This window comes from Lepidochelys kempii, chromosome 4 (genome assembly GCF_965140285.1).
Source record: "Lepidochelys kempii isolate rLepKem1 chromosome 4, rLepKem1.hap1, whole genome shotgun sequence".
NCBI classification, from domain to species: Eukaryota; Metazoa; Chordata; order Testudines; family Cheloniidae; genus Lepidochelys; species Lepidochelys kempii.
The window spans coordinates 46,730,070-46,753,250 of record NC_136383.1 but is presented as its reverse complement, the minus strand read 5'-3'; positions in this window follow the sequence as shown (position 1 = coordinate 46,753,250).

Here is a 23,181-nt window from a genome sequence, read left to right as displayed (position 1 = left end):
AGTGCTCTAATACAAATAGAAAAGCTTCACCAAGTATTTTATTTCTGTGGGTGATTTATTCTAGGAATCAGTCAGTTGGTTCAGTAAGGACCTGATCCAGAGCCGATTGAAATAAAAGATACAATTTCAATAGGGTTTGGATCAGATCCTCTGATACTTTTAGAAACATGCCCAATGAAAGTGTAGCAACTATAATTAGAAACAGATAAGTAAAAATGGAGTAATTTTATTTTGTGGTGGTTGTATTCTATTCATCCTTTAAAATACTGAGAGAAAATAAAAAAGAACCAACAAACTCTTGCCATTGTCTTCAGTGGTTATAGGATTGCACAAAGCATTTGACTAAGGGCCTAGAAAAACTCCCATGACGTCAATGAGAGCAGCATAGATTTCTTACCGTCTGTTGGCCTTAATTCCACTTTTTAAAATGGTGATAATATCTAACTTTTAAAGTACTTTGAGATCTACAGGTAGAAGAAAACTATATAACCTAATTTCTGAAATAGTATGTGTCTGCTGGGACGTGTTAACTGCCCTCAATGTCTATTCAATTCAGTGGGTGCTCAGCATCTCCCAAGATTTGGCCCAAATGCAAATTATTAAAATTATTATCATTAGAACTGATTAGGAATCATAGAATTGGAAGGGACCTCGAGAGGTCATCTAGTCCAGTCTCCTGCACTCAAAGCAAAACTAAGTATTATCTAGACAAGTGTTTGTCCAACCTGCTCTTAAAAAATCCCTGATGATGGAGATTCCACAACCTCCCTTGGCAATTTATTCCAGTTCTTAACCACTCTGACAGTTAGGAAGTTTTTCCTAATGTCCAACCTAAACCACCCTTGCTGCAGTTTAAGCCCATTGATTCTTATCATATCCTCAGAGGTTAAGAAGAACATTTTTTCTCCCTCCTCCTTGTAACCACATTTACGTACTTGAAAACTGTTATCATGTCCCCTATCAGTCTTCTCTTCTCCAGACTAAACAAACACAATTTTTTCAATCTTCCCTCATAGGTCATGTTTTCTAGACCTTTCATCATTTTTGTTGCTATTCTCTAGACTTTCTCCAATTTGTCCACATCTTTCCTGAAATGTGACCCCAAGAACTGGACACAATACTCCAGTTGAGGCCTAATCAGCATGGAGTAGAGCGGAAGAATTACTTCTCATGTCTTGCTTACAATACTCCTGCTAATACATCCCAGAATGATGTTTGCTTTTTTTTTTTTTTTTTTTTTTTTGCACCAGTGTTACACTGTTGACTCATATTTAGCTTGTGATCCACTATGACCCCCAGATCCCTTTCCACAGTACTCCTTCCTAGGCAGTCATTTACCATTTTGTATGTGTGCAACTGATTGTTCCTTCCTAAGTGGAGTACTTTGCATTTGTCCTTATTGCATTTCATCCTATTTACTTCAGACCATTTCTGCAGTTTGTCCAGATCATTTTGAATTTTAATCTTATCCTCCAAAGCACTTGCAACCCCTCCCAGCTTGGTATCATCTGAAAACTTTATAAGTGTACTCTCTATGCCATTATCTAAATCATTGATGAAGATATTGAACAGAACTGGACCCAGAATTGATCCCTGTAGGACCCCACTCGTTATGCCCTTCCAGCATGACTGTGAACCACTGATAATTACTCTCTGGGAATGATTTTCCAGCCAGTTATGCACCCACCTTATAGTAGCTCCATCTAGGTTGTATTTCCCTACTTTGTTTATGAGAAGGTGATGCAAGACAGTATCAAAAGCCTTACTAAAGTCAAGATATACCACATCTACCTCTTCCCCCACTACCAACAAGGCTTGTTACCCTATCAAAGAAAGCTATCAGGTTGGTTTGACATGATTTGTTCTTGAGAAATCCATGCTGACTGTTATTTATCACCTTATGATCTTCTAGGTGTTTGAAAATTGATTGCTTAATTATTTGCTCCATTATCTTTCCAAGTACAGAAGTGAAGCTGAGTGGTCTGTAATTCCCCCAGTTGCCCTAATTTCCCTTTTTATAGATGGGCACTATATTTTCCCTTTTCCTGTCTTCTGGAATGTCTCTTGTCTTCCATGAGTTTTCAAAGATAATCACTAATGGCTCAGATATCTCCTCAGTCAGCTCCTTTAGTATTCTAGGATGCATTTCATCAGGCCCTTGTGATTTGAAGACATTTAACTTTTCTTAGAAATTTTTGACTTGTTCTTTCCCTTTTTTAGACTCTGATCCTACCTCAATTTCACTGGCATTCACAAGGTTAGACGTCCAATCACCACCAACCTTCTTGGTGAAAACCAAAAAAAAAGAAGTCATTAAGTACCTCTGCCTTTTACAGTTATTGTCTTTCCCTCCTCATTGAGTAAGAGGCCTACTCTGTCCTTGGTCTTCCTCTTGCTTCTAATGTATTTGCAGAATGTTTTCTTGTTTTCTTTTATGTCCCTAGTAAGTTTGATCTTGTTTTTGTGCCTTGGCTTTTCTAATTTTGTCCCTACATACTTGTGTTATCTGTTTATATTCATCCTTTGCAATTTGACTGAGTTTCCACTTTTTGTAGGACTCTTTTTTGAGTTTTAGATCATTGAAGTTCTCCTGGTTAAGCCAGGATGGTCTCTTGCCATACTTCCTACACAGTGAGATAGTTTGCTCTTATACCCTTATTAATGTCTTTTTTATGTTTGAATGTTTTGCCTAAACTGTTTTTCCCACGTGAAATGCTGATTCATCAAAACTTAATGCATGAATGTATCAATTTTGACTAAATGTTCTCAGGTCCAGGAAGGAATTTCAGAAGGGGAAGAAAAGAGAGAGACACCAGAATAGCCAATAGTCCCATGTGGGAGACCGAGGTCAAGTTCCTTTTCTGCCTTATTTGGAAAAAGGACTTAAAACTGGTTCTCCCGCATCTCAAGATGAATGCCATAACCACTGGGATATTAACTATTGTGGGGTCTCTTTCTCTCTTCTCTCCTCCGCCCTTTCTCTCTCTCTCTTTTTGAAGATGTTTTAAAGTTCTCATTTTTGGTCTTGATATACAAAGGAAAATCTTAGAAATCTCAATAATACTTCAAGAATGGGGAAAAAAATTCACAGCTCTAATTGTCATATAGAAAAATGCTTTGGAAAACCATTACTCTGATGGCAGTGAATGTGCAACTTTGCTGTTTACTTGCTGTGTAAAGATGTTTACCAGATTAAGGAGTTAAAAAGAATCAGTTTTCTATTAAATGTAGGTTTATTTGCATGTTTAGCTATTATTACATACTAATAATTTATTTTGTTTCGTTCAGTAAATAGAGGTCATGTGTGACAGTCTTATGTAAGGACAGATTAATTTAGATAATTTTGAAGATGTTTATGGCTGTGGCTGAACTGATAATTGATCAGTCGGACTCAAAGAGCTAAAATGTCTGGTTTTCCAGGTAGAAGAATCCAAAAAATAGTCTCTACAAAATTATTTTATATATTCTGTACTCTGTTGAATATTCAGAAAATTTTATTCTGTGGGGTAATATAAATATTTTATCACTTTTAGGATGAGCTAATTAATTCACAGATGGCTTCATCATTCTTGTGTATTATAGTTATTTCAAGTTTATATTGATACCACTTTTGTATTGTACTTCACCAGCATGCAATTTGATTTCTGAAATATTGTAGAAATGACCATTTCTTGAAATCTTAATAACTAAACACATATTTTATGGGAATTATTTAGACACAAATACTTTTTTAAACAAATGTCCTGTAAGTTGGCAATTTGGGATAAATTAAGTGGCAGCTGTTGTTAGATTCTGCTGTGCTGCTACATCAACAATACAAAACCTTCACACTATCTGAGACTATTCATCACAAGTGTAGTCTGTGCCAAGAAACCATAGAGTCAATCAGAGGATTGTGTCAGATCAGGATTGATGTACATTGACAGCAGCATTTCGGAAGCTTATGCAATATTTCTCCATACCTGGCTCAACTCCTGGCCAATTGACCTGCACTAAGAATTGAGACAACTTATAATAAAAAAGGTAACTCATCAAAATATTTATTTATTTATTTAGTATTGTTAATAACATTTAAAGAAAAGTTCACTTGAGCAATATTTCTGAAATTAAACCTCAATATTTTGACTAGAGTAAGTTTTGAGAAGCTAATACAATGCATACTTTTCTAACTGGAAAAGCAATGAAATGCTTTTCTCACCCCAGAATTCATGCTAATATGCCTTTCTTCTTCTAAATCAGCTTTAATCAATTATCATGAGGAAATATTATTATGGTTCTGAATAACAATAAATGAAAGTATTATGCTTCAGGGTAGGCAATTTTTTTGTTGTTTTTGATAAATATGCAGTATTAGCAACTACAAAATCATTACATGTTTTATTGTTTTTGAAAGCTAAGGTTTGAACAGAGTGGCAAAACGACAGAGGAATCTGTTGGAAACCTTTCAAAGAATGAAAGCAATGTTAGATGTCCTTATCGATCATACAGCTGACAAAGATGGAATTGCAGGAACTTCCCCAGTTGCTGAGTTAGTCCTTAGAGTCAGAGAAGTTTGTAGTCTGTTAGAACCTTGACCCTACGAGGAAAATTAGGGGAGGTAACAAGGGATTGGCATTTTAGGTGTAATGTAGTGGGGCTCTGCATAGGTTCAAGTGGAGCAATCATAGAATCATGGCCTCAGTTTTAAAATATATATATTTTTAAAAAAATAAGGGTTGCATTTTGGCTTTTTGTATCTTATTCTAATGATAGTTAGATAACATGCATTTTCTCTTTTTTTAAAGAAGCAAGACCATGCTGTTCAGTGTGGACATCAGTACTGAAAGTAAAAACTTAAACAACAGATGAGCTAATCAGAACATAGTAGGATGCAGATACCTTCATAATTAGTTAGATACCTTCATAATCATAATTAGTAGGAGGTAGATACCTTCAGTAGAAGGTAAGATCTAGCTATCTAATCACTATATTCATTGCTGTAGTATGTGAGCACCTTCCACATAAATCAATACCAATAGTGAAGTCCCTACAGGACTCATAGAATCATAGAATATCAGGGTTGAAAGGGACCTCAGGAGGTCATCTAGTCCAACCCCCTGCTCAAAGCAGGACCGATCCCCAATTAAATCATCCCAGCCAGGGCTTTGTCAAGCCTGACCTTAAAAACTTCTAAGGAAGGTGTCAAGTTTCCTCCCCCACTCTGAACTCTAGGGTACAGATGTGGGGACCTGCATGAAAACCTCCTAAGCTTACTTTTACCAGCTTAGGTTAAAACTTCCCCAAGGTACACATTAATTTTATCCTTTTTCCTTGGAATATCCACTGCCACCACCAAACTCTAACTGGGTTTACTGGGAAATGTAGTTTGGACACGTCTTTCCCCCCAAAATCCTCCCAACCCTTGCACCCCACTTCCTGGGAAAGATTTGGTAAAAATACTCACCAATTTGTATAGGTGACCACAGACCCAAACCCTTGGATCTGAGAACAATGAAAAAGCATTCAGTTTTCTTACAAGAAGACTTTTAATAGAAATAGAAGTAAATAGAAGTAAAGGAATTACCTCTGTAAAATCAGGATGGTAGATACCTTACAGGGTAATTAGATTCAAAACATAGAGAATCCCTCTAGGCAAAACCTTAAGTTACAAAAAAGACACACAGACAGGAATAGTCATTCTATTCAGCACAGTTCTTTTCTCAGCCATGTAAAGAAATCATAATCTAAGACATACCTAGCTAGATTACTTACTAAAAGTTCTAAGACTCCATTCCTGTTCTATCCCCGGCAAAAGCAGCATATAGACAGACACAGACCCTTTGTTTTTCTCTCTCCTCCCAGCTTTTGAAAGTATCTTGTCTCCTCATTGGTCATTTTGTTCAGGTGCCAGCGAGGTTACCTTTAGCTTCTTAACCCTTTACAGGTGAGAGGATTTTTCCTCTGGCCAGGAGGGATTTTAAAGGGGTTTACCCTTCCCTTTATATTTATGACAGAAGGAGATTCCACCACCTCCCTAGGTAATGCATTCCAGTGTTTCACCTCCATGGAGTTTTTGGCACTTCTCCCTTTTGGGGATTAATTTTTGCTTGAGTAAGAGTTTGTTTTGTTTTTTGGAACGTACCTTCTCCTCTTACTGAAAATCACATATATAACTGCACTTGAGGGGTATTTTGTGGCTGATGGAGCTCATATTGAAACCCTTGGTAGCAGGTGACACAATGAAGGACGCTTGGCTGTGGAACTGCTTGACACAAAAGATCAAAAAGAACCCAGACCCAGACATTTACAAAGCGAGATGCAAAAATCTTCTTTTTCACAAAGGTCTTTTTCCCAGTAACAAAGACTAAAGAACTATCCAGTATATTATGTGTATATTCTTCACATATGAGGTCATATGTCTGTTTTTTAACCAGAAAACATAAATTGGCTATTTATATTGTAGGGTGGTGAATTTAGATTTAGCGTTCACCAGTATTTTAATTTCCAGTAAATGTATATAGGGTTCAGTCTTGCAATCTCCTTACTTCACACAAGCAGTCTTTAGTTTCAGGCCAGTGGGACTGCTTGTGTGGGGGAAGGGTTGCAGACTGGGTATCTCCAGGATATACAGCAGCAGCAAATGTATTCAATATCAAAATGTTTGGTTTTGAAAATTACTTAACAGCACTGTGCAATCACAGTGTAAATGTTAGAAGCTGAATTCATGAAAAGAGAGAGACAAGACTGCCTTTAATTCCCTCTTGCTATACTTCCATTGTAAAATAAGTCTACAACTAATCCGTACTATGAGGCTTAAAAGTAGTTATCTCCACCCACGTACTATTTCTTTGATTGCATTTGTTCACACCCTTCTCAAAAGTTGTTTGCATTTGATTTATGTAAATCCTAAATTGTTGGCTTCTTTCAAATTACCTACTTTGAAAATTGTATTATTAAGTGTTACTTGTGTTTAAAAAATATGTATATATATTTTCAGTATTTAGTTGGAATAAAACTTTACACTAAAATTGTTTTTTTCTTACTCTACAACAATGTATATATATAGGCCAGGAATTAAGACTTTATGTTCTATTATATTGACATTTAATAAGTATGCTATTAAACAGTCCATGGTTGGTAGAAGGACTTTGGTTTCACAATCAGCAAGGTGTAATTCAGAGCAGCCATCCAGCTGTTCTAGCCTATTCTGGGAACATAACAAGTTCTTATAATCTCACTTGTAGAGAGTCACAAATAATTCCTTTCCCACCAGCTCTAACTAATGGATACTGGTCATAGCTGAGGATTCAGGCTATGAGTCCCATTATTCCCATCTTGGTGGGGTATTGGGGACTATCAATTATCTCATTCTGTAGCAGTTTATTCCTTCAGGTCTGCAGTTTCCTATTTGAATTCCTGGTGTGGTGGGCATTATAAATGGTCACATTTTGGTGGGCAGAGTAGATGATATAATGGCTCCTTCTGGCCTAAACTGAAGCTATGATTTTGTGTTTCTCCCTCAAATCTGAAAATGCCCAAACAACAGGACCATCAAATGCTAATATCTTCTGCATCCAAATAGCCTATTTGCCCATCCTTAACATTCACTACATACTACAACCCTTCATGTATTCTAAATGAAAATTCTTACTAACCATACCATAAATAAATAAAATAAAGGATAGAGTGCTATGCATTTACAGTTAGTAAATCCACAAGTAATTATGAGACAATTTGGGGCTAGATCCTCAGCTATTGTAAAACAATGTAACTCTATTTAACTCAAGAGAGCCAAGCCATACCAGCTGTGAACCTGGCCCCTAGTGTCTTCTTTAGGTCATAAAAATCAACAGAGATAATATATTTCATACGTAATAATGATATACTAATTAATATGGAAATAACACCATTTGATAACATGGTAATTTATAAATCAGGATATAAATGGGAAAACAATTTTCTGAAAATATTGGAAATGGTTTCCAACTTTCAGGGTTTGAACAGAATTTTTTTCATAACAATATTTCTGATTATAACTTTATCCTAGAGTTTATTAAAGACGGGTGTCTCTTTTTTTAGATTGGTCAAATCCTTTCTTGCATATCCCACAGTGCAGATCTGCACCTGAGGCACTACTGCATCACAAAGGCCAGAGAAACCCCTGTTCTTGTAATGAGCCAACACCAGGTAGGCCAGTGGCTGGTGGCCAATGCACTATACCCATACTCACTGCTCCCCAATCAGTCTGCATGATTGGTGAGAGTCTGGTTCTAGATCAGGGATTGGCCTGTTCTACTGCTTGGAGGATCACTACAGCTGCAGATAAAGAATTGTCCCTAAGTTATGAAAGCATATGATATTGACTTAAGTTTTTTAAGCCGAGATATAAAATAAGTAGTATCATACCATTTACATTAAAATGGTTTGCACTTCTCCTTTGGTAACATTTTACTTCAAGGTTCTGCTACACTATATTTTTAAGCATTTCTTTATGGCTTATTAGTGCTTATTTATGGCTTTCTGTATTTATGGCTTATTAATAAATATTAGCTACTAAAAGAAAAGGAGTACTTGTGGCACCTTAGAGACTAACCAATTTATTAGAGCATAAGCTTTCGTGAGCTACAGCTCACTTCATCAGATGCATGCAGTGGAAAACACAGAAGATGTTTGTTTTTATACACACAAATCATGAAAAAATGTGTGTTTATCACTACAAAGGGTTTTCTCTCCCCCCCACCCCACTCTCCTGCTGGTAATAGTTTATGTAAAGTGATCACTCTCCTTATAATGTGTATGATAATCAAGGTGGGCCATTTCCAGCACAAATCCAGGTTTTCTCCCCCCCAACACCTCTCCACACCCCCTTCCCCCCAACAAACCCACTCTACTAAGACCATCATTAAGCACATTATGATGATTCGTAATGCTCATACATTTCTTGAGTGCCAAAGACCAGCAATACTCTGTCCTAAAAGTTATCAAAGTTTGTCAACACTGTAACGGATATTGGTCAGATAGTACATTTTTAAAGGTTTGGTTTTTGCAAGGTCTGACAAATTGCATAAGTTATTAAGGAGGGAGGCAGTGGTGAATGAAGGGCTTGGGAGGCTACAAACTCCCCACACTTACCAAAAGCTCAGTGTTCAGATTGTATATGGGTAAGCATTTAAGGGAAATGTTTGTTTGTTTTCTTTATAACCTTGAGCAGTGTTTAATATAGACTTTTTTTGAGGCCCTAGATACTGCTGTTTAAAATTGTCCTGTTTCAAAGTTGGTAGAAAGCAAAATTAAAATAAATGTCTTTACTTGGAATTCAAATGATAAGAAGTAAATGTCCTCATTACACACATTATATAAATTGTCTTTATACATTTGCAGAACTCACTAAACTCTGTCCATATTAATGATATCATTATTACCATAGTAATAATGCAAGTCATCATTATTACCATGCAACTAATGCAAGTCAAAGTGGAAAGACAAGAAGAAGATCCACACCCCGCCCCCATGATAAAACTGAACAAAATGTGTAGCATAAACAAAATTTGTGATGGGGTGAGGATCTATAAAAAAAATATTGCAGTATGCCATGTGTAAGTAATCCCATAATCTGAAAATATGAACTCATAATAATTGACATTGTATAGCATTCTATGCCATCACCTACTGTGTCTCACTCATTCCCACCCTCTCTTTCGCATATAAAGTTTTAAATCATTACTTCTCTCAGCAACTACAACATGCCCACCCTGATCTGGTTCCAAACTCTACTTACTCATACAGCAAGATGTGGGGTGCCAGTGAGGATAGGGCTGTAAAATAGTAAGATACAATTTTCACTTGAATTCTTGAAGACCCACATCTGAAAATGTGTTAGAATCACTTAATCCCATTAACGTCAAGTAGCCAAAATTTGGAAAATTGTTTTGGGAATATCCTTATTACTGTCTTCTTTGAAACAAATTCAAAATAAATATAAAACCAAAATATTAAAATTATCACAAAATCTATTTGAAGAAAACCTTCCACCTTGATCTAGCTGGTATGTATAGCTGTAGAACCATATTGTGATGGCTATACAGTGTGTTGCCTATTAGGTCATGTCAGTTAAGACTGCATCATGCTGAGGAAGAGCAGAACTCTGAAATTTCTTAAAGAGCCCAGTGCTACGTGTATTGCATATTCTGTGTTTCCTTTGGAATCAATGAGAGCTCGGGATGTGTAGAGAATACAGGATCATCTGTAGAGTGCCCTAAACTCCTGTTGACTTCAATGGGAACTGAGGGTGCTCAGCACTTCATAGGATCAGGCCCCAATTCCCATTATTTTTTGATTTTATACAAACGTATCATATCAACTAGTGAGTGGGAGCTCTTTAAATATGCCCTGACCATTTCTCTAGATCCTAGAATGAGCATCGCCTCTGACTGTGTAGTCCATTGCCATGTCACCTCTTAACCTCCTGCTAACTGTGTTGTTTAATATTGTTGTTTAGTTCCAGATATTGCTGATGTGTTTCAATGTATTATCTTTAAAGCAACTTGTAAAACTGCAGTTCCTTAATGTAATGCCCCATTGAACATCCCACTTAAAATGGGACATGTGATCTTTAGGCCAAATATATCATGGACTCAAAGCCTATAATTATTCCCCTTTGCAAAGCCCTTTGTACCACAGTGTTAGAAGAAAAAATTCAGAAGTTCTTGAAGAAGTGCTGTGTTTTATTTTACAGACCAGTGAACAAACAGTAGATTGATACATAACTCAGGTGGAATTGTGAAATCAGATTAGAGGACTGTGATGGGGTATACAAATCCCACACCACTAAGGAAGGGGTGAAGCATCTGCTTTGGGCCCAGGCAGCCCCATCCCACAACATCTGCAAACCATACATGGTTTGGAGGAGGAACTAAAAAGGGGAGCAGGCCAGTTCAGTAAGGCAGCAGACTGTGGAGGTGAGGTGATCTAGTTTTTGAATTCCCAGGAAGGAGCTCCTGCAGCCTGAGGCCTGATGCTTGACTAGTGTGGCCAAAACCCAAAGGGAAGAGACTTGGGATTTGTTGAAGATCGGAGACTGTCTTCGATTTCCTCTTATTTGATGTCTTTACTTTACCCATGGGAAAAGAGGGGACAGTAGGAAGGGATCAAGGGAGGAACAGGATAGCACTTTAGTAGTGCAGGATGTAGCTGACAACACAGGGCCCTGGATTGGAACCCCATTAAGAGGGTGGGCCTGGGTTCCCCTACCAGCCCCTAAAGGGTGCCAAAGGCAGATGCAGACCCATGACATGGGGAATCTAGGGGAGAGAAGGGCTTGAAGGACAAGACCCTGACTTCTCAACCCCAGGGGAGACCCAGAGACCTTCTCCTAACCCAGAGGGCTACCCTGTTGTTGTACTCTTTATATATGCCAAAAGGAGGGGGATATGAAACATGTGACCTGGCTGGAGGGCTGAGTCACGGAAGGGCCAGATCATCACAGGATTAGAGTGTCTCTCAAAAGGTGTGCCAGGAGAGAAAAGGACCTGCCACACTCTGCCTGACCACTGGGACCACAGCAACAAGCAGCCTTCCAGCTACAACAGCTGCAGCTCATAAAATAACTGGCTGCACAGTAACAGAAGCAATAGCAGCCCCTTGTCCACAGATGTTGATGCCCACACAGTGGTCGGGGACTGCAACAAATCCTGCCAGAGGAACACCAAGCTCATATTTGGTCCCCATGATCCCAGTAAAACTCACAAAGATGGACCAGAGGACAATGCTGAGGCTTTTCTAATTACATCTGAGTGAGGGGCAAAAGCTGCACAGTGTCCTCCCTCACACTGGGCCATTTTGCTGGCCCCATATGTGATAGGACCAAGTCAGGCTGCATACAGAGGACTTGACCTAGTGGCCTCACAGGATTATTCCCAAGTCCAAGTTGCCATTTGGGATTATTTTGATATTACGGATGAAATTTGCCATTGTTGCTTTCAAAAATAAAAGTATCCATCCAGGGTCTGGCCCCTGGTGGTGGCCCAGAAGCTAACTGACCACTGTAAGTGCTGGCTGCAGCCCAAGACACAGTCTGGGGCCCAGGTGGAGGAGCTAGTCTCAGTAGAACAATTCACCGAGATACTGCCTACCGGGGGGACAAGACTGGGTATTGAAACATCAGCCTGAGACTCTAGTAGAAGCTGTACACTTTATGGGAAATTTCATGACTTTGGACTGACCTCCTTGAATGCCAAGGAGTATTTATATCAGGGCTATGGGATCAGCCTGCCCCAAAATAAGGACAAACCAGTGAAATCAGCCTTCCTGAAGCCCCAACCCCGACTCAACTCTTTCAGCCACCAGGAGTTGCAGTGAGATCACGGGACTGTGGCCTGTCCTGGGCAAAAGGCCCAGAGACTGTTCAAGTCCACATATGCAGGCCCTCAAAGCAACAGGAGTACCTTTGCCAGGACTGCCCCTTCATGACAATCCCGGATGGCTCAGACCCAAGCCAGGAAATTGGGCCCAGGCAAACTGATAGTTCCTATAGAGGTTAACAGGGTGGCTAGCTGATTTGGGGTGTAGCCAGACGTTGTAAGAGACCAATTAGTCGGACCCAGGTACACTGTCAAAGTTTGACTCAGACTCACAATTTTGTTTTATTACGCTCTGTTTTATTAGCAAAGCTGCTCTGCTAATACATTTAGAAGTGAGCCCCCCGAGTGGGGCTTGTGTCTTTTAATTTATACAGTTTTTTGGAGAACAAGTTACAGAGAAGTTACAGACAAAAGAAGAAAAAGATTTTAGTCACCACCCTTCGAGATCCCTGAGACCAGTCACATATCTTCAATTACCTGCCACTCTTAACAATCTCCTTTAACAGCTTCCAGTTAACTTAACTAATTGCCCTTCACACCTTCCATTCTGATGCCTGCTTCTTAGACGTGCTGGCTCTATCTTAATTGCTTCTCCATTCAAAAGCTAACTGTCCCAATGTGTGCTCCCTCAGATACTTTGTAACTTGTTTTGGCATGCCTTCTCATATACAATGTATCCAGCATGTCCCCTTATACAATGGTATACTTCCACAACACGCACCAGTAGACCATTGTTCTCCAGTGTGTACGTGGGGATATATGATCCTACCCCACCAGAGAAATTAATTGAAAAGCTTGATTTTTCTCAATGTATCACATACACAGATAATCCTGTGCTAACTAAATCACTTTCCTAGGCCACATTTGAAAAGGTGCTGAATGTGAGTTTATAAAAGGAAGGCAAATATTTCTTTTTTAGAAAATTTTAAATCTCCGATATCCAAAATATTTCACCTATTATCTCTCCCTTATTTCAGCTTGCAGGTTATAAAATGGCATTCTCTAAAAGGGGACCATTCAACAGTGGCAGGGGAAAGACTTTTTTTTCTGAATATGCTGTAGAATTTGTATTTATTTATTTTTTCCTTACCAGTACATAATCTGCAATTTGTAAAGAAGGTCAGAAAGCTTCAGAATATTTTAAAATTGTGTCATGTTGCTTTGTTTTGTTTTGTCTTGTCTCTAGAACAAGTTGTGATGTAGTCTATTCAATGGACCAGATTCTCTGTAAAATAGGGACAAGGGACTATCCAGGAGCCATTATCTTGGAGCTACTGTAACCTGTACAGCTGGCAATGGTTCCCAAGAGACTGTCACATAAGGATAGCCAAAATATCATTCCCTCCTCTGACATCCCCTACTGCAGGGAACATAGGGAGGAAAATATAGTAACTGTCTATGACAAACTGGACACCCGCTGAGGACTTTGACAAGTCAGGAGAATCAGAAGCATGGGGAACATGGAGACTCTTTTCTCCCTTTTAGGTCTTCATTTGTGGCAGCATGTAGAGAACAGACACTACATGTCTGGCTAACATGGGTACAAATAGCACTCTGAATGGTACTGCTCAAGCAACTAGAATAGAGACATTCCAGAACCCTATACCCTACATGACTCTTTACATGGGCAAGTAGTGCCTTCCACGACTATGCTGCTATTTTAAATTGTGTACTATCCCCACTGCTGGAATCTTTCACCACCATAGTGAAAGACTGTAGCAATGAGGAAAGGCTCTGGCAGAGATTTTCCCTGCTGCCTCCCCACTGCTAGAGCCTTTCACTGCCTCATGTAGCTATATGCTGGATTGTGGACTCAGCATGCCGTTCACTACAGTGTGTAGCTACCCATAACCTACATGCCACCACTGTATGATGTCATCTGAGCAACTCAAATTGAGTGAAGGGAGGTGGAGGATCTATCCCTCTGTTTTTATTCAGGCAGCCTTCCACTGAACTTATTCAATTAATAGCAATTTGGCCACACAACAGCAATGTTATTTGTTATCTTTAATTTTAACTTTTAATAATCTACTAAAATATCAGTATGATTTTTGAGTGCTTATACAGCAATTTTACAGTCATAATAGACAGTTGAATCAACATTCCCCACAATTTTAAAAGAACACATTGATAAAATAGATGGTGTATATTTGTGGTTTCATTTGTTTTTAATCTTTCTTTCTTTAATTACAAATGTCTGTGTTACTAAAATGATTGTTAGGTCCTCAACAACCATATGAAATATGATAAAGAGATTAAAGCTAGTGGGAGCAAAGGAAAATACAAACCTACCTTTAAAAATGTAAATCCTCAAAATTCTGTAATTGTGTATTTATTTATACAAAATATTGCTTGTAATAGCTCTAGATTTTAAAATACCATTCCTTTAACCCCCCCCCATTAATGTAAGGAAGGGAAATACAGCCATAAAAATACAGTTTATTAAATTACCATTACAAATCTTAATGACAGGAACAAAAACTCATCTAGACACTCAAGCTACAGTGCCTAAGAATTATGATATATGTGGTTTGTACTTCCTACTTTTCTCAGACTGGGTGTTGGATGGCTTAGGGGATTGATAATTGACTATAGTGTCTCTCATCCCTAGGTTATGAATTTGACTCTGATCCAGGATATTAGGCTCAGGTCCATGAACAATCTTAGATGTTGCAATGCTGAGCATTGCAGTGCCTAACGTTTAGGCACCTAGAAAATCTCAGGAATAACACTGCAGTTCACAAAACCCGAGTTAGGTGCCTAGGCTTCCTATATAATGAATAGGGAGAGATAAGTGCCTTAGCTTGCAATCCACAAAGCCAGCACACTAGGCAAGGAGCCACTTAAAATACCCACTAGGAGATTCCAATCAGAGCGGTATATGCTAAGCCCTGCCCTCTCAGAGAGATAGTCACCTGTGTCCAGACTGCAGGGAGGTGCCTCGTTCTGCTTGTGATCCATTAAAAAGGGGAAGATAGACATTCAGCTGCCTAAGTCACTTGTGGGGCCTGAAACAAAATGTTGGAGGAGGAGGAGGACCTCCCTTGTAACCTTTAGCCTAGAGGTTAGGGTACTCACACAAGATGTGGGAGACACCAATTCAAGTCTCCCCTCCTCCTGTGGGAGGAGAAGGGATTTGAAGGCAACCAATCACTTCTCAGGTCCCAAAGACCAGTTAGACTATCTTCCCCTGGCTTGTGAACTGCTCTGGCATTTAGGCATTTGGATGGCTGTTGTGGGGCTGCAGTAGGAATGCTCAGAGGCAGAAACATAGGCACCTAGGGAATTGCAAAATAAAAAAAAAAATAGGTGGCTATAGGATTTGGCAGCAACTAAGAGGGGTATTTCTGGGCTCTAGGTGTGAAATGTGGCACTTAGGCATCTAAGCCCTCTTGTGAATCTGGATTCTTGTCATTATTTAACGTGTGGTGGTGTTTTTGTTTGTTTGTGTATATATTTTGCAAGCTTTAATCAATGTATCAGACTGTTCCTGTTACTTGCTATTTACAGGTTCTATGCATGCAATATCATGTTGTTGCCTATTAATAATAAATAGGTTCCAGACAAAGAGGAATTACCTTTCCGGCATGGCTTTTGAAGCAATTGATATTTGTTTCCCAATTAGGAATGGGCAATTAGTTAACCTGCAAAGTTAAAGATGTTTTACCTCAGGCTGTACATGCTGAAAACTAAATTAACTTGCCAGTATATACATTCAGCCTTTATTCAAATATGCAGTTGTGCTGATTTCCTACACCTAGCAGCAAGTGATTAGTCTACATAACTTCAATTACACATCATAGGTGGGTATTTGAGGATTAAATTGCTTGTTTGGTGGCCAGTTCTCCTAATGTGTTAGTTTAAAAGTAAAAATTGTAAGACATTTATTTTTTTTACTAGCTCATTCAAAAAGCAAGCTTGAAAAATGTGTATTGCAGTTTTTATTGGGTGAGGGCAAAGCACTTTTTAAATACAGGTTTTTGATGTATGGCCTAAAGCAGGCCTCAGCAAAAAGATACCAAATCTTGAAATTTATTATTGTCAATAGTCTGCATGACCTTTACTTTAACCGCATCTTGGCTGTCAGTAATAATCCAAGGCTGCACTTTCAATGATAGAATGAGAGATTTTGCATATTGAGTCTCCAGGTCTCCTTGAAAATGTTCAGAAATCACAGTCATTTATTCCTATTGTCAGGGCAAGGTCCATTATGAAAGCCCATTCATCTTTACTTGAAGATGAAGAGTGAAGAAACTCCATTTTTTGCTTTGAAGCAACTACTAACTACTGTAGTTTTCTCCAGTAAATCAACAAGCTGGCTTCTAGGTCCAGGATCTGAAATCTTTCCTCATTCAGGGCACCTGTTCTCTAATGGTTCCCTTCACCTTTGTGATGTACAATTTTGGTGGTAGATAAAACAGCACTTTAACATAGAGCTGTGGATTTTACATTCTAACCTTTCTTCATTTGTGGTTTGTTTTACCTGACAGGTTAGAGTGCTTGAGAGTTCAAGAAAGAGTCTAGCCAGGACAGTCCTTTCAAGGGGGATAATGGTAAATAATAGCAATGCACTGGGCATTTCTCTTTCAAGCTTGCATTTTGAAAGTCAAGTATAGCTTAAGCTGCATAAGATAAGATGGCATATATAGTTGTGTAGTAAAACATATCTAGATTGTTCCTCGTACAACATACATAAAAGTTAATTATTTGAACATTATGTATGCCCTAGAAGACTGTAGTGCATTTCTAAAGAGCAGGGAAGAGAAATAATCCTTCATATGTGTTTTGAAAAATATCTTCTGCACATGAATCTCTTTTCTTGCAACACTACCAACACTACTACACATATCTTTGGCACCATCCAGGTCCTGTCCCTGAACTCCATGGGGAGACCTCCACAGACATGGGGATATGTTCATGGTAGGGTTGCCACCTATCCAGGTTTTCCCAGGTTTTGAGGTAGCTGTCTTGGGAAATTCTGTAAGGGTTCTCAGTACACACTGCCAGCTGCCCAGTTTTATGGGATCAGTAATCATCCTGAATATCCAAATTTTTTGTGTCTCAGAGGTGGCAAGGCCAGGGAAGGATGTTTATCCTCCTTCATTAAGAGCCAGTAGTGATTCTGCTGTAGGTGAATACAGTCTAAGTCCTTGATCCTGCATGGGCAGGCAGCTGTGCTCATGTGAAGCTCCACTGAAATCCATGGCTTCTCTATGGTTGCAACAATCTGAAATCTGTAAATTGCAAGATGGGGGCCTAATATAGAAGGAGTAAAGAGTCTTTATCATTCAGTGTTGTGGAACCTCTCTTGTGAGAAATTCCAATGGTAGCAGCAGCCAGGGAAAGCCTTAACAACATGGCTCTCTTAGAGCCATGTTTCCAGGGACCAGAAATGGCAGGGCATCCAGAAACCTCCACATAGATGCAGAGCTCTGATTTTTTTTGCCCACAAGGCATAGAGATGGTTGATAAATTGGTGACAGTGGTTGACCATCCATTCACCTCAGTGAGATGTGAGCTTCATATCCTAATTTGCACAGTTTACATTGTTTTCCTTTTGTTTCTTGAAATGACATTTTATGCAAGAAAGTACAAATGCAATATTGATGTTGCACAGTTTAAAAATTAGGAATGCAAAATAATAATACCTAGACTTTAGATAACACTTTTTATCAGTGTTACTCCAGAAGTATTGATATTGGACGTGTTGTATATATCATATTTTTGTACATGCATTCTATGATATAAACAATGAAGGATCAAGCCAGTAAGTCCTCACCCAAATTAGTTGTTCTTTCTCATGTACAATCACAGATATATAGAGCCAAAAGGAACCTCAAGAGGTCATCTAGTCCAGCCTCCAGCATTGAAGTAGGACCAAGGATATTCAAACCATCCCTTACAGGAGTTTGTCTAACATGTTTTCAATGATGGGTGTCAAGGGGAGGGGGAGGGATAGCTCAGTGGTTTGAGCATTGGCCTGCAAAACCCAGGGTTGTGAGTTCAATCCTTGAGGGGGCCATTTAGGGATCTGGGGCAAAAATTGGGGATTGGTCCTGCTTTGAGCAGAGAGTTGGACTAGATGATCTCCTGAGGTCCCTTCCAACCCTGATATTCTATGATTCAAGCTGTCCTGTTGTGATTCAAGAATATGAATATCAACCTGATACCATGTGATATATGCCATCATGGGCCAGCAATTCCCCTCTGTCATGTACATTGGTCAAACTGGACAGTCTCTATGTAAAAGAATAAATGGACACAAATCAGACGTCAAGAATTATAACATTCAAAAACCAGTTGGAGAACACTTCAATCTCTTTGGTCACTCAATTACAGACATAAAAGTTGCAATTCTTCAACAAAAAAAACTTCAAAAACAGACTCCAATGAGAGACTGCTGAATTGGAATTAATTTGCAAACTGGATACAATTAACTTAGGCTTGAATAGAGACTGGGAGTGGAAAAGTAAACTATTTCCCCATGTTTATTCCCCCCCTCCACCTCCCCACTGTTCCTCAGACGTTCTTGTCAACTGCTGGAAATGACCCACCTTGATTATTACTACAGAAGGTTCCCCCCCCCCGCCCCCCAGCTCTCCTGCTGGTAATAGCTCACTTTAAATGATCACTCTTGTTACAGTGTGTGTGGTAACACCCATTGTTTCATGTTCTCTATGTATATAAATCTCCCCACTGTATTTTACACTGATTGCATCCGATGAAGTGAGCTGTAGCTTACGAAAGCTCATGCTCAAAATAAGTTTGTTCATCTCTACGGTGCCACAAGTACTCCTTTTCTTTTTGTGAATACAGACTAACATGGCTGCTACTCTGAAACCTTATGGCAGACTGTTAAGAACCAGGAAACAAACATCAAACTGGCTGTGAGTTCTATACTTGGATTTCACCAACCAATTATCAAGTGTAAACACCTCAGGCACTGCTAAAGGATTTTGTGAAGACCAAGACAATAACACGGTTCAAAAAAGAGCTTGATAAGTTCCTTGAGGATAGGTCCATCAATGACTATTAGCCAGGAGGGACATGGATGCATCCCCATGCTCTGAAATGTCCCTACCCTCTGTTTTCCAGAAGCTAGGAATTGGTGACACAAGATGGATCACTTTATGATTGTCTGTTCTGTTCATTCCCTCTGAAGCACCCAGCATTGGCCATGTCAGAAGGCAGGATTCTGGGCTAGATGGACCATTGATCTGACCCAGTACAGCCATTCTTATGTATGTTCTTATATTATTAGGGGTATGGAATGGTTTCTGTATGAGGAGAGATTAATGAGACTGGGACTTTTCAGCTTGGAAAAGAGTATACTAAATGGGGGATATGCTAGAGATCTATAAAATCATGACATGGAGGAAGTAAATAAGGAAGTGTTATTTACTCTTTCACATAACACAAGAACCAGCAGTCACTCAATTAAATTAATAGGCAGCGCGTTTAAAACAAACTTAAGAGAGTACTTCTTCACACACAACACAGTCAACTTGTGGAACTCATTGCCAAGGGATGTTGTGAAGTCCAAAATTGTAACTGCGTTAAAAAAACTAGATAAATTCATGGAGAATAGGTCCATCAATGGCTAATAGCCAGGATGGGCATGGATGGTGTCCCAGCTTCTGTTTGTCAGAAGCTGGGAATGAGCAACAGGGAATGGATCACTTGATGATTACCTGTTCTGTTCATTCCCTGTGAGGCACCTGACATTGGCCACTGTTGGAAGACAGGATCCTGGGCTAAATGGACCTTTGGTCAACACAGTGTGGCCATTTTTATGAACATCCTAAACATGGAGTCACAGATAGTCCCCTTGGGTACTCTGTTGTAACCTAGGCAAGCATACCTTTGTGATAGATGTTCTCTTACACCATAAATCACCTCAGTATTCAGGTTACTTTCAGTCCCAAAAGACCAGTCATTTACTCCATGTCAATGGCCCCTTAGATCTCACAACACAGGCAATCCTATAATAGACTATATACCAAAAAGGAATAGGAAAAAAGACAGTGATTTACAAGGTTAAAGCAGGCAAACATACATGCACAAATGGGTTATAAGAAGTTTCAAAAGTTTATAATAAGCAAGCTCTATTCCCAGCTTTTGGGTTAACACAGACTAAGCAGCTGGGAATCCCTTGCTCATGTCTTGCCCCCAGAATCTCAGGAAGCAATGACTACACAGTTCTTCCTTCTTAGGGGTTTTATTCTCTTCCCTCCTTTTTGCTTTTAGCTGCAAACTCTGCTGATGGGAGGAATTCACTTGTAAGGTTCATTTTCATGGGAAGGAGGGAGTAAAATCAATGTTTTGTCTTCTTTAATGTTCCACTGTTTGTCTGGTGTCAATGGACTTTCTTTGCTGGGCAGGACACTTATCATTCATGTCTTACAAAAACACTCCTGTTAATAAACCCCAGAATAATATTAGCCTTTTTCACAACTGCATCATATTATTGGCTCATATTCAATTTGTGATCCCCTAAAACTCCTAGATTTTCTTCAACAGTACTCTTGCCTAGCCAGCCATTCCCTGTTTTGTATTTGTGTATTTTATTTTTCCTTCCTATGTGTCACATTTTATAGTTGTCTGTATGGAACTTCATCTTGTTGATTTCAGACTAATTCTCTAACTTGCCAAGGTTATTTTGAATTTCAATCCTGTACTCTGAAGTACTGGCAACTTGTGTCAGCTTGAAGTCACCCAGAGTTTTTATAAGGATACTGTCCACTTCCTTATCCAAGTCATTTAATGAAAATATTGAATAGTACTGGACCCAGGACAGATCCCTGTGAGATCAGACTACATACATCTGTCTAATTTGACAGCAAATGATTGATAACTATACTTTGTGAATGGTGTTTCAACCGCTTATGCACCCACTTTATAGTAATTTAATCTAGATCACATTGCCATAGTTTTTTTTTAACTAGAATGTCATGTGAGAATATCACATAAATAGTTCCATTTAATATGAGCCCAATCCTGCAAATCCTCACATATATGAATGGTATGATTGAAATCAATGGGATTATACTCATATTAGTAAGGGTTTGACTGATTGTGACTTTATTTTTGCATTTCCTGACTTTTATTATTTTAAGTTTTCATCTTAACATTATATTAACATATGGCCATATCACATCCCTTTCCCTTCCCTCCTCCTATCCCATAAAACCCACAATGGTGGCTAAAAAGGAGACACTCCATAAAGTTCCTCCTAATGGCATTCCCCTCACATAATGTATATATATTATTTTTTGTGGGGCTAATTCCTAATGAGACAGATGCCGTGAAGTAAGTAAATGCCCATAAAGGACAAATGATCCAGATCATGTTAAATAATTGAGTTTTCATACAGCCTCTTATCTGTCGTCTATTGGTAACCCTTTCAAGCTTCAAAAGTTCCCAGTACCATCTCCACTCCATTTCCTACTGCTAACCCCTTCAAAACTTTCTTTTTAGCACCCTATTTCACACCAGTACTGTGATTCTTTAGTTTAGCAATTAATCTCTGATCAGATGTAGAACCTTGTCAAATGCTTTTCAAAACTGTAAGATTACGACAGCCAATGAATTTCCCTTATCTACCATGGCAGTAATATCTTCAAAGAACTTCATCAAATTAGTTAAGCATGTCCTCCCTTTCCTGAATCCATGCTTGTTACTTTTAATCAAACATTGAAATTGCAGGTGGTTTCTTAACACATCATTTTAAGGGCCCCATTCTACTCTCAGTAAAATCAATGACAAAGTTATTTTGAACAGGAGTGGACCTTTCAAGCTTTTGTTTGTTTGTTTTTTCTTCCCAGACCTCCCTTGCTTCATAGTTTGTTTTTGACCCTTAAAAGATCCCCCCATCACAAAGAATATGTTTACTGCTTCGAAAAACTCAAAGATCTCTTCCCAATCTATTGAACTTTAAAAAATTTAAGTGAAAGGTTCACTGCCTTTTTTGCTCACTTCCCTTAAAATTCATGGATGCATGTCACTGAGACTTGCTGTTTTGTTAGCTTTCTGTGCATCACTTTTTATAACCAATTTTGTTTTTATCTGTAGCTGTCTACCTTCTCCTCTGACATCCTAGATAAGTTGTCACCAGCTTGGGTAGATACCTATGCTCTTCTTTATAAAGATAGATGCAAATCAAAAGAATATAATTACTCTGCTCTTTACTTATTTGAAACTTTTCTCATATCATGTACCACCTCCCCTGCTGCTCATGATCCCACCTCATTCTCTGGCAAGCACAACCATTACTTATAAGGGAAAGTAAAATAAGGAAAGTTTTATGTATTTTAGATGTCTTTTAAGGCAATTTAATAATGAGCAATGTGGAGGAGTAACCAGCACCATGATACTGCCAGCAAATACTCTGCAATCAGTGATCAACAGATTGCAGTTTGGGAACTTCTGTCCTAAATTAAGGACTCTGCTGTCCTAATTTAAAATCTCTGCTATCATTATAAAGTGGCATAATTATTTATTTTTGCATTCTCTCTATTGATAATTTCACTGGTGAAAAAAGTTGATTGTGTATTATATCTTTAAGAATATACTTTTAAAATGAATGTAGTGCTTTGAAAGTGACAGATTGATAACAATGGAAAGATAAATTCTATTTAAACACAAAAAGGATGCAGTAGTTGTAGAGACCTGCCACTGTGCATCAGCTTGCATCTGGAAACATATGGCTACATTTTGATATGCTATATGCAAGTGCTCAAGGTGAAAAATGTTTATAACTTATGCAGGGCAGATATCAGACACAGTTCCCATGTGCTTTTCCTCTTTATTCAGAAGTTCATTTTCCATGAAGGTTTGAAGACCC